Source organism: Ranitomeya variabilis, chromosome 1 (assembly GCF_051348905.1).
Source record: "Ranitomeya variabilis isolate aRanVar5 chromosome 1, aRanVar5.hap1, whole genome shotgun sequence".
Taxonomy (NCBI): Eukaryota; Metazoa; Chordata; class Amphibia; order Anura; family Dendrobatidae; genus Ranitomeya; species Ranitomeya variabilis.
This window is the reverse complement of record NC_135232.1, coordinates 1151794398-1151808563: the sequence shown is the minus strand read 5'-3', so window position 1 is coordinate 1151808563 and position 14166 is coordinate 1151794398.

Here is a 14166-nt window from a genome sequence, read left to right as displayed (position 1 = left end):
TACAAGGGCTGCGGCTGCATCTGCCAACACTTCCTCTCCCTGGTCTGACATAGCTTCTCCCCTTTGCTAACCTTATTGAGGTTGGTGTCTCCTCTCCGGAGTCTGTAGTGGTTCTTCCGGTGTGTCGCTCGGCACTTTGCAGCGTCTTCACTTCAGGCTCCCCTTCCGGCGTTCTCAGCAGCACGGCACCCGTTTCCTTCTTTGCATTATTTTGCTAGTACTGGGCAGCATGTATGTATGTTGTTCGGTCCTCATCTTCATCAGAGGAATAGTTGTGATAGCGTGTGCTGGGGTCATACACTGGCTGATTTTGGACTTAGAAGTTGCCTTTTTATGTGAGGATGTCTCCCCCCTTGCTGAAGCTGTGATGGATTAAGCTTATAGTTCTATGTTGGTGTGAATGTAGGCAGCTCTGACCGGTGCTGAAGTTGTACATTATCAGCAGATGGTGATGTCAGTCCTCCGCCCTCTGCACCCAGGGCTGAGCTGTCTGCTGTCTGATGTGTCTGGGGGTTGCCTACTACATTGTGTGTAGGGGGATTTTCACCTTCTTTCCCCGATATCACAACTGGCAATGGCTGGACTGTGCCAGGGACATAGAATTGTTTGAATTGGGCGTTGGCTCAGCCGAAGAAGAAGAAGGGGTTGATGAAAGGTGTATAGGAGGAGGAGGCGAGGAGTGAGAAAAAGGATCAGCTTCCCTTATACTTTGTCTGCGCTCACACGCAGTCAGACACACACACTTCCCCTTTTCATATGCTGCTGTATCTAAAGCCGCTAAAATCATGTATCTGAAAACAAGTATGTCACAGCAAAAATGATACCATTTAGTTTCACTTCTTCAAAAATTGCTACACTGTAGCACTACTCAGAATGCAGAAACAGGAAACTTTGCAAAAACAGATGTGACAGTGTGATTTACAATGGATATATCTCTGCTAGCAGCGTGGAGAAAGGGAAGTTCAGAAAAGAGAAAAAAAACTTTCCTTTACAATTGTATGCACTTACAACTGTTATCACTTAAAGCAGCAATACATGAGAAGGACAAAAACAGATACAGACGCCGGGGGAGAACCGATGCCCTTTTCATTATTCTGTGACACGTGCAGGTTGCTCTGGGAACAAACTACTGCCAACCGCACTGGGCACAACTGTGCCCGGGCCGTCTGAGTGAGAAACACAAGCGGAAAATCTACCACCCCGGTCAAGTCGTGTTCAATAGCTGTGCAAAGCTAGTGGTGGCCCTACACTGGGCCAACCTTACACACGTGTCTTGCATGGTTCGAATACTCAACCTGATGATACAGCATTTCCTCAGCCACTGTCACAGCCTGGATGCACTGCTGCAGAAACCACTGTTGTGCTGCTTTTCACCATTCCACTTCATCTTGGAAATGAGATCTTTTGGACTACCGTGTAATCAGTTGATAAGTGATATGACCACACCGTGAAATTAAACTATGCACATGTTGCAGTGACTGTGGCAGCAGCGCCGAGAACTGATGCAGGATAATATTTTTCATAGCCTGGCACAATGCAGTATGGACGTGCTGGAATTCACACTTGCATATTGGACAGAGATGAAGGATCTCTGCACCCTTTTGTATACTTTCATAATGGCTACTAAGATAGTTAGCAGTGATGTTTAATGATGGGCGAGCACTAAATTGCTCAGGTCGAGCAAATTGGAATACTCGAGTACTTGACCCGAGCAACGAGCCCAATGATGTAAGTCTATGGGAATCCCGAGTATCTTTACCACAATCCTCCGGGGGCCCTTGTAAGGTGATGATGGAAACACTGCTCAAATGACACAGGAACATCATGAGGATCGCCCCTGGAAGCATTTCTGACTCCTAGCTCCCAGCTGTAAGCAATGTTGTCAGAGTTTCACGCCATTTTTACAGGTGCACCAAAAAACATACAAAAACGAAACCAAAATGGATTTTGCTGGAAAATATGTTAAGGTAAATCCTTACCAGGGTAATGACTTGTATATAAGGCAAAATTATTAACCCCTGACCAAAATGTTCCTCCACCACTTGGGCTATGTTCACACGCAGCGGTTTTTATGTGTTTTTCAACTTTAACATTGCTTTCAACCAATACAAATGCATTCACTTTAAAATATCATTGTAACATTCAACTGGCCATGTGGTGTGTGACACAAAAGGAGACCCGTCTTGTTTCATTTCTGAAGAGGGGACTCTTAAAGTCACATTTTTAGAGGGGCATCAGGCAGCATTAATATTATTAAAGGGCAATTATTAAACAGTGGGTCTCCTATGCTCTTATTGCCTATGCAGTGAGTGGCTGGGCGGCCAAGAATTACAATGCACCCCAATACCCCTTTCACGAGAGGTACAGGAGGGCCTCCTGAAAAAATCTTGCATTGAATGCAAGGCCTGCCCTGCTATCAAGTCATATGTACCCCAATAAGCCTTTGAACCCAGATACCAGAAGGCCACAGGAAAACCCACTTCACATTCTTCAGTTGGTCCTGCCATACTGTTTCCTTATGCATTCAATGCAAGGGCCGCCTTGACCCAAATTTGCACACACCCCAATCCCACATTGGAAGAAACATGCAGAAGGGCCTCCTAAACCAAACTGTCTCATTGCCAAGGAGCATGTCTCCTAGACTCGTAGTGCCCATACACTAAGTGTATGGACTGACCAACATTTCCCCATCGGGGTAAATAAAAAAAAAAATCACAAAATAGTGTTTACTGTTTAGAGCTAGGGTAACACACTACCACACTGTAACACTTTTTTGTTTTAACCAAGATAGTGTATAGACCTAGGGTATTAGACAGACCAAAAATTGGAATGTATTCATGAAAAAAAACTATTTTTAGACCACACATAAAACGGCCGTTGGACGGAGATAACAGACTGTTTCAATATGTGGCCTGTATTTTTTAAAATTTTCAAACCACAAAATACTATATAAACCAAGGGTATCAGACCAAAAGCTGGAATGATGGCTGAAAAGCCAAGATTTGAAGCCCACAGCTAGATCAGACGTGTGACTGAGAAAACAGACTGTTTCAATTTGTGGGATGTATTTTAAAAATTTTAGAAACCACAACATACTGTACACATCAAGGATATTATACCAAAAACTGGAATGTATGTCTGAAAAGCCAAGATTTGTAGACGACTGACAGACCAGACGTGTGATTGAGATAACAGACTGTTTCAATATGTGGGATGTATTTTTTTTAATTTTCAAAACCACAAAATACTGTATACACCAAGGGCAGCAGTCTAGAAGACCAAAAAATGCAATGTTTGCCTGGAAAGCAAGGGTTTGGACACCACAGATATACCTTGCATCTGACGGAGATAACAGAGTGATCAAAATGTGCTCTTTTTTTTGGCCCACCAAAATTGTGTCCATAAGTAGGCTATGATGCTAAAATAAAATATTTGGAGTACTAAAATTGTACAAACATTCCCACGGGGGGTACATTTTTAAAAAATATTTTATGAGCATCACAGACACCCTTTCCAAAAATTGGACTGGCTGTAACAGCACAGATCTCGTTAACCCTGGCGACCTAGTGTCGGAGAATGAGGAGACATAATGAATGATCAATCATTCTGAAATACAAAAAATGAATAAAGGATCTGAATCCACCTATGAAAGAAAATAACAAAAGGGAGGGGCAAACAAAGGTTCATAGATATAAAGCAAAAATGTGTCCAACGAGATATGTTGGTCCCTAGCAACAACTCAGAGACAGGTACATAAATAAAAATATAATAGTATTTAAAAAAAACTATATTGGAGAGGTATACACTAGATCATAAAAGGTTGGTCCAGGGATAGGAAAAATGGAAAATATAAGAATAAATGGAAAGAATAGTCATGCATCTCATTTTTATGACATTTCCCCCTGGGGGAGTAACATTTTTGGTATCAAATTATTAACGGGCATCTTAAAAACACCCTTGCTTAAAATTTGAATGGCTGCAACAGCACAGAACACGTTCACTATGGTTTTCTAGTGGCGTAGAATGATGATACGTGGAAGAAGGCCTTTTTAAAAACTAGGTCCAATGTTAAGGAGCAGGTCTCCTTGACTTGTAATGCCCATACAGTAAGTGCATGGGCTGACAAACATTTCCCCTTGGGGATTACAATTTAAAAAAATTATTTATGGGTATCATAGACACCCTTGCCAAAAATTGAAAGGCTGTAGCAGCATACAACACGTTCACCATGGTGTTCTAGTGGTGGCGAATGATATGTTGAGGAAGGCCTCATTAAAAACTAGGCCCAAAGTTAAGGAGCATGTCTCCTAGACTTATAATGCCCATACACTAAGTGAATAGGCAGACAAACATTTCCCCATGGGAGTTAAAGTTTTTTAAATTATTTTATGGGCATCATAGACACCCTTGCCAAAATTGGACTGGCTGTAGCCGCATAAAAGCCGTTGAGGAGACATAAGATAAACCATACTGAGATCATAGAAATACATAAAAAATGTGAATCCACCTATGAAAGAAAATAACAAAAGGGCAGGGCAAACACAGATACATAAATATGAAGCCAGAATGTGTCCAAAGAGATATGCTTGTCCCTTGCAACAGCTAAGACACAGAGATACAAATAAAAATATAAAATTTTTTATAAATTGTATAAAAGATATAAATAAAAAATTTTAGATTGCAGAGGTATACACTAGGTCATAAGAGGAACGTCCAGAGACAGGGAAAATGGAACAACCATGTGGAAGACATGGTGGTGGCTAAGTGACTGGAAGCATTATCCGTTATCCAACCAGCAACCGTTTCACACTGGCTTCAATAGTGGTGTGCTGTGGTCCCCTAGAAACTGGGACAGGAAGGTCGAGCGAGTAGATGTGGGTCTTTGTTGTGGCCCACATTTAGCTTGGACACGGCCTCTTCCTCTGCATGCATCATCAGTAGTGTTGGGCATTCCGATACCGCAAGTATCAGGTATCGGCCGATATTTGCGGTATTGGAATTCCGATACCGAGTTCCGATATTTTTGCGATATCGGGAATCGGGATCGGAATGCATATTCACGTGTAAAATAAAGAATAAAAATAAAAAAAGGGATATACTCACCCTCTGACGCGCCCTGGTTGTAACCGCTGCAACCGGCAGCCTCCGTTCCTAAGAATGAGCGAGTGAAGGACCTGCGATGACGTCGCGGTCTTGTGATTGGTCGTGTAACCACTCACGTGACCGCTCACGCGACCAATCACAAGCCACAACGTTATCGAAGGTCCTTCACTCGCTCATTCTTAGGAACGGAGGCTGCCGGTTGCAGCGGTTACAACCAGGGCGCGTCAGAGGGTGAGTATATCTCTATTTTTTATTTTTATTCTTTATTTTACACGTGAATATGCATTCCGATCCCGATTCCCGATATCGCAAAAATATCGGAACTCGGTATCGGAATTCCGATACCGCAAATATATATTTTACACATGAATATGGATCCCAGGGCCTAAAGGAGAGTCTCCTCTCCTTCAGACCCTGGGAACCATCCAGGATCACTTCCGATATTTGTGTCCCTTTGACTTGTATTGGTATCGGGTATCGGTATCGGCGATATCTGATATTTTTCGGATATCGGCCGATACTATCCGATACCGATACTTTCAAGTATCGGAAGGTATCGCTCAACACTAATCATCAGTATCACGTCCACTTCCCCATCCCTTTCCCCTTGTCTTGCCCATTTTAAATGGACTCCTGAAATATTTGTAAACCTCAATACAAATGGATTTATTGGGAGAAAAATGATATGTGATCAGTATACCTGAAAAGCAAGTATGTAGAGACAACAGATACATCGAGAGTATGATGGTGATAACCTACATTTATTTATTTATTTTTATATTTTTTAAACCAAAAAATAATGAGTAGACCAAGGCTAGCAGACCAAAAAATACAACGCATGCCAGCAAAGCATGTATTTTGAACCCACTGATACACCAGGCATCAGCCAGAGATAACAGACTGAGTGCAGCCATTATCTATTTGCTATGTAAGACTTTTTGGTTATGCACCAGTTCAGACTAGATGGCTGTTCAGTCAGTTTTTCTATATTTACTATGTATTGCTTTTTCTGACTTGAACGCCCCGCCCTCCACCATGCTGTGATTTTAATTACATCCAAACACAGTTGGTTCTAACCTCCCCTATAAATGCAGGCTTTACCATGTTATTAGCCATAGGTAAGTGTTCACACTAGGCAGACAGGTTAGTTACCCATCCGTTTTGAGATTACCTTGACGATTGGTGGATGGGCTCACAACTTATGGCCAAATCTTGTGCTAAAAATCTCATGTGTTTTTTCATAAATTTCACAAGCCATTATGCTGTTCACATTTCATGTATTGCACATTTCCTTGCCTTAGCACAATAAAATTGAGTGCAGCCATTATCTATTTGCTAGAGATAACAGACTGATCAAAATGTTGCCTTGATTTTTTTGGCACACCAAAATTGTGTCAAACAGTTGGCTATGACACTAAAATAAAAATGGAGTAGTAAAATTATAAGATATTTAGCACAATGATATGCTATGGGTGTGGCGTACAACTCACAGTGATAAATATAAGAACTGTAGCTAAATATTGTTGTGCCAGCTACAGATTTTAGGGGCAGCAAAATGGTGTCAAAAATGTTGTAAGAGACTACAAAATAAATAATACTGAAATTAAAGAAATAAAAAATGTGAAAATAACAAAAGGAAGGGGCAAACACAGGTTCATAAATATGAAGCCAGAATGTGTCCAACGAGATATGTTTGTCCCTAGCAACAGCTCAGAGAAAGGGATATAACTAAAAATATAATATAAAAGTTTTTGAATAATTTTATATTGTAGAGGTTTATGCTACCTCATTAGAGGACTGTCCAGAGATAGGAAAACTGGAAAATATTAGAATATATGGGAAGAAAAGCCATACATCTAATTTTTATGACATTTCCCCTTCGGAGAGTAACATTTGTTTTGGTTTCCAATTCGTAACGCGCATCATAAAAACACCCTTGCACAAAAAAATTAGTGACTTTTGCATCACGAAATCTGTTCACCCTGGTGTTCTACTGGTTGTGGATGATGAGGATGAGGATAAGAAGGAGGATAACAACAAACAGACCAAATCTGGACGCGTATACCCGTGTGTGATTGTGAAAAGGTGCATGAGAATACTTGAGATGAGCGAGCACTAAAATGCTCAAGTGCTTGTTGCTTGGGTCGAGAAAATTTGAATATTCGGGTACTCGACCCGAGCAACAAGCCAAATGTAAGTCTATGGGAGACCCAAGTATTTTTACAGCAATCCCCCCAGGGGTCCTTTTAAGGTGTAAAAGCATCTGAAAATGATGGAAACACTGCTCAAATTACACGGGGACATCATGGGGATCGCCCCTGGAAGCATTTCTGACTCCTAGTTCACAGTTGTAAACAATTTTTTCCGAGAACTGTTGTAGTCTGCTATGCTGTGAGTGGATGGGCTGCCAAGAATTATGGTGCACCACAATTCCCCTTTCATAAGATGTCCAGGGGGGCCTCCTGAAAAAGTGTTGCATTGAATGCAAGAGCTGCCCTGCTACCAATTCATATGCACCCCATTAGGCCTTATAACCCACATACGGGATGGGCCCATGAAAATCCACTTTACAATATGCATTTTCTACATCCATATGTCGCCAATGAAAGACATAACGAGTATACTCACTCATAACTACTTAGAACAGTTCCTCAAAAATGTGTTCTGTTGATACACTTACCGCTATATGAACCACCGAAAGCAAGTGCTATAACAGTAAAGCAAAAGTGCAGCCCAGAGATGGGCAAGGTGATGACGAAAGAACAATCACTTACTATGGCATCACCCCCTGAGTATTCAGTACATAATATGTATTCTTTTATTTCTCATAAGCATTAAAATCTTACTAATAAAATTGATAACGAGGACGTTTCCCCAGTTTCTGAATGTTAAGCTGGCCAAATCATAGAATAGTGTTTACACAGATGAACATAATGTAGTCTTTATTTATTAATTTCTCCCCTCCATTACGTAGACAGTAGGTTGTGAAGTCTAGGCTGTAATTTATTATAAGCCCAATGGATCATTAGCAGAGATTCCCCTCTGGGGGGTTTGTACTTTTTCCCCTGCATGAAGTTGAGCAATCATAAGCAGGATTGATATGCACGAGTAAAAGAACATGTCCGCAGAAGATCAGAAGGTCAGAAGAACATGCCTTCTCCTGTGGGATGTAATGATGGGGAGCTCTGATCTCAGCCCTGATCTCTGGACCTCCTGTGGAGTATAAAAAAGATCTGAATCTCATTACAAACACCTCTATAACTTTCATTTCACAGCAGTCAGTGAGGGGGAAAGGGGAGGAGAGTTGAGTTGGTCAAGAGGGGGGGCTGTATGGGGCGCAGCTAAAAGGAAGCCCCCACATGACTGCGTTGCCATGGGGAGCAGGGTAGTAATTTTTTGAAAAGTTAAAATGGGAGGCTCAGGATTGGTGGATAGGAACTGGGGCAGGGAATTCTATGAGATTGGGAGGAGGGGACCTGGGGAAAATTGCGGAAAAGGTGGTCAGTCAGTCAGAGACAGGCGAAGTGAGTCCCTCCCACCCTCCCTTTGTTTGGTGGCAATCTGAGGGAACATAATTTTGGTGGGGGTCTTCGTGTTTTGTTATTTTCAATTTTGTTTGCAATTTTTTATGTTCTATTTATCAGGTGAAGGAATTTTTTGTTATTATCGTCACAGTGGCGGATTGGCGGGGGGTGGGGTTCTTCGAGTTGGTGATGATGCTTATAGGGTTGATCTGATTTTGTTACAGGCTCTGGACGGGGTGTTTACCTCTGGAGCTTTGGGGTTGGTTTGCCCGAAACGGGTTACATGGTGCCCTCGAGCTGGTGGTTACGGCTGAGGGTAAATACGTGTTTTTGGTTAAATTTTGTGGTAGGCTTTCGGCCTATTATGAGCCAGATTTTTTGTTCCAAGAACCCTCCCCTCGAGGTTTTATATTTACAATGTTTACATGTTGTTATTAATGTATTTGTTTGTTAATAAAATGGCCGCTGTGGCCAAATTATCCAGGTAGGACTGTAATTAGATACAATAAAAAGTAACTTTTAATAAATACCACTAAAAGAGCCCATTTGACTCATAAAACGACATGAGACACAACGTACATATACTGGCTGATATTATCAGTGAGCTCAATACAAGCTCCAAAACAGCACGGTGATTAATATAAACACCTGAAAAAATGCAAGAGGTGTCTTTTCTTATATGCCCTCTATGCAATAAACAGAACACATCCAATCCCGGGGAATAATCATTGATTGCTACTGATAATAAGAACAATCTCACCCGAGATGGAAGTAGCTTCACAGGATATCGTGGTCTGGAAACCCATGTAAATACGAGGTGGCATTCTATGTACCCATTTCAAACCTCACTCATGCGGATTTCGTCCCACCAGATATCTATTCCTCCTTCATTCAAAATTTCTCCCAACGCGTTTCTTGTGGCAGTATCATCAGGGGAGAAGCCACTTCAAAAGGATAGTGAAGTGTGCGTCATTTGTCCCGCACACATAGGAGGGTCGGTTTCACCGCACACATCTCATTCATTTATACACCGCGCCACTTACATTAAGCGTGTGACGCATGCAGAGCTGTGTTCCGGTTTGATAGCGGTCACATGATCACAGGTCAGGAACGCCCCAAAGCAGGGATCATGTCTGCGTGAAGCGCACTGTGACGATAATAACAAAAAACTCCTTCACCTGATAAATAGTCACGATGAAAGAGAAAAAAGAGGAGATAATGGCAGAACCATTACCATATATTTTGTGTTGCGGATACCCGGTGCCATAGACACCTATATGAAAAAACCCCAAACACTAAAAACACCCTATTGTTTATTATTATTGTATCTAACAAGAGATCTCCTCTTTTTTCTCTTTCATCGTTCCTCTCATATATATGCTCTTAGGTTGTTTTGCTTGGTATCCTAGCTCTAGTTACCACCAATGCCCGCTGTAATGTTCTCCCTCCGTGATATGGAGGTTGTAGGACATCCTTATTTATTTATTTATTTTGCTGTAATTTTCGACCCCCACGGGAGTAAGGTCTGTAATCCTGTGAATCAGGTACCTTAGGGGTTAAAAATTTCCCCCCACCTTTTTCTTTGTGTCTCTATATGCATGACAACAACGCTACCTCTCCGGGGGGTGGAGTTTTTCTCCTCCCCGCTTTACCGGAAGTGACGCTTGCGCGTCACTGTGCGCTTCACGCAGACATGATCCCTGCTTTGGGGCGTTCCTGACCTGTGATCATGTGACCGCTATCAAACCGGAACCCGTACACAGCTCTGCATGCGTCACACGCTTAATGTAAGTGGCGCGGTGTATAAATGAATGAGATGTGTGCGGTGAAACCGACCCTCCTATGTGTGCGGGACGAATGACGCACACTTCACTATCCTTTTGAAGTGGCTTCTCCCCTGATGATACTGCACAAGAAACGCGTTGGGAGAAATTTTGAATGAAGGAGGAATAGATATCTGGTGGGACGAAATCCGCATGAGTGAGGTTTGAAATGGGTACATAGAATGCCACCTCGTATTTACATGGGTTTCCAGACCACGATATCCTGTGAAGCTACTTCCATCTCGGGTGAGATTGTTGTTATTATCAGTAGCAATCAATGATTATTCCCCGGGATTGGATGTGTTCTGTTTATTGCATAGAGGGCATATAAGAAAAGACACCTCTTGCATTTTTTCAGGTGTTTATATTAATCACCGTGCTGTTTTGGAGCTTGTATTGAGCTCACTGATAATATCAGCCAGTATATGTACGTTGTGTCTCATGTCGTTTTATGAGTCAAATGGGCTCTTTTAGTGGTATTTATTAAAAGTTACTTTTTATTGTATCTAATTACAGTCCTACCTTGCTGACAAAACATTAATTTTTGATTGGTGGCATTTCATTTGTACTTCTGTTAATTTACTGGGGCATGGCTGGTTTCCTGACAAAGGGTATCAATACTGACACCTGGGTGGCAGAGGTAAAGGAGGTGTTTTCAGAGAAAACTTTTGTACAACCTAAATATACCCCTTCCTATAATAATGCGTTTAAGGAACTAACTAAAATTTACAAGAATCAGATTTCTAGCTGGTGGGAGGTGCAGAGCTTAGAAAATTATATTAAAGCAGGCATAGTTCCAAGACATCTGAGAATTACTTTGCAGCCTGGTTTTAGATACAGGGGATGTTCCCTAAGTGAGCGGTGGGAGAAAGAGGCAACATCGAGCTCGCTGAGATTTATGAATATTCTTTTGGAAGAGGAGAGAAAAACACTCTCAATTGCCAGTGATCTCTTAAAAGAGCAAATTGAGATCACAAAAAAATTCTCAGCTGAGCCCGATTTTTCCTCAAAAGAGACACTCCTCCAGAATGTAATCGAGAGGTACCAGTATAATCTCAAAGAATGGAAGCACCGGAACTTTGTTCGAGATTTACAGGAATTCAAAGAAAATAAAGCTTATAACCTTCCAGCCAATAGAAACTTTCCAGCCAATGGGAACAGGACTTTTGAAACGGATATATCATCCACAGACACAGATATTTCGGATTCCGAAACACGAGTGAAAACTTCTAGAGGAAGACAAAGGGGTAGAGGGAATCAGAGAGGCAGACCAGGGGACAGAACAGCTAATACCCGTTTTTCAGACCAGGGGTATTTCCTGAGAAACAGGCCAGGATCGAACAACTAGGAACAGTCGAGCCCAATCAGGTCATTAATTTATCAGGGAGAATTTTAAATAGCACAGCACTCCAAGTTTTGAATAGAGGCTTAAATTTTGTGCCCATGTCGGACTTCCAAGTATTTGAAAGTATAAAAGATCTCCACCTTTTCATAAGAAAGTTGAAGTGGAGAAAACATTTCATTAGGGAAGACAAACGTACATGCTTGGAGATGAATGTCCCTGATACACTATTACCGGATATTAGGTTACTTTTTGGCTTGTCGGACCCCATACCTGAACACACTGGTGAAGGTCCATTTACTGACTGTAAATTGAAAAGTTGTAAGATGCCCCCGAATTCAGGTGACCAGTCCACATTGGATGTATTCCTAGAACTGGTCAGTAAGGATTTGGAGAATTTGGCTACTAAAAAGTATGGGGGTACTAATTTCAATTTATCCAGACAGGAGATGGAGGCATTGTTGAGTCTCGAACAGGATCACAACATTGTGTTTAAGCCTTCTGACAAAGGTGGGAATACGGTGGTGATGGACTACACAAAGTACCAACTTATGTGTGAGGATATTTTAAACAATCGAGAATCCTATGAGCAATTACCTTCTAATCCGACTCCCACCTTTGTCAGGACTTTGAAAGAGATCCTGGATAGGGGCCTTTTCAAATCACTCATTGACAAAAACGAGTATCAGTTTTTATGCCCGAAACATCCAACCATGCCAACCTTCTATTGTCTCCCCAAGGTGCATAAGGGCCTTTCACCTTTAAAGGGGAGACCAATAGTATCTGGAATCGAAGGTATTGGCCATCATGTTGGGGTGTATTTGGATAAGGTTTTGAAACCCTTTGTTCTGGCTCTTGATTCCTATACGAGGGACTCAACGGATCTCCTACGCAAATTGGAGGATCTGACTCTTGACCCCCAGTCCATACTGTGTAGTATAGATGTGGAGGCTTTATATTCTTCCATTAATCATATGGATGGAATAAAAGCGGTGGAATACTACCTAAAAGGTAGGGGTCAACAATGCCAGGGCCATAATATGTTTGTTCTGGAACTGCTAGAGTTTTGCCTGACCAAAAACATTTTTTCGTTTAATGGCAAGATCTTCCACCAGCTCAGGGGCACTGCGATGGGCAACTCCTGTGCGCCATCGTACGCAAATTTGCTCCTGGGCTGGTGGGAGGAGACAATTGTTTTCAGTGACTTGTATAACGTTGAGTGCTCAAAAATAATGTTTTGGGCACGTTATATAGATGATGTCCTGTTAGTTTGGAATGGTGAAATTTCTGAGTTGAAAAGTTTTGTAACTAAGTTGAATATAAATCCCCTGGGCCTGAAATTCACTTTTGATTACCATAGGGAAAAACTTCCCTTTTTGGATATTTGGATCCGAAAGACCCCTGATGGTCATGTGGAGACAAAAACATATCGAAAACCCACTTCTACTAATGCCCTTCTAAGGTGGGAGAGTCACCATCCCCACCCGTTGAAAAAAGGTATCCCCAAGGGGCAGTACATGAGAATCCGTCATAATTGTTCATCAGAGGCGGATTACCAGGAACAGGCAACGGACCTGCGTCACCGCTTTCAAAACAGAGGCTATCCTGACGGTATTCTTCGGAAAGCCTATAAGGAAACGAGGGATTTGAATAGAACTGTTTTGTTAAACCCACCCCACCGAGAAGGGGAATCTACTATGAGTCGGTTCATTACCACTTTTAATTCAGGAGCAGACCAGGTGAGGTCAATCCTCAATAAGCATTGGTCAATCTTGAGGATGGATGATGACATTGGAGACCTGGTTGGACCGCATCCCCTGATCACCTTTCAAAAAGGTAGATCAATTGGAGATAGAATTGTACATAGTCACTTCTCTCCCCCAAAAAATGAAACATGGCTGACTGACAAGCCCAAAGGTTGCTACCGGTGTAGTGGTTGTGTGGGTTGTCCCGTAATGGAGACGGGCCAGTCTTTTAAAAGTAATGTCACTAAACGAGAATATAAGATCCGCCACTTCATTAACTGTCGGTCTAGAGGAATAATTTACAAGGCAACTTGTCCGTGCGGCATGGAATATGTTGGAAAGACCATAAGAGAACTCAGGAGATGAGTTGGTGAACATCTGAGAGACATTGCTTTGAAGAGAGATACACCACTGGCTAGACACATCACTACTGTACATAATGGGGATGCATCGGGCCTGAGGTTCATGGGGATTGATAGGATAGCGGCACCAGTAAGGGGTGGAAATTGGGACAGAAGGATACTGCAATGCGAGACGAAGTGGATATTTCGTCTCAAAACACAACAACCATTGGGCCTCAATGAGACCCTGACCTTTGCGTGTTTCCTATAAACCCCCTTTAAAAGCAT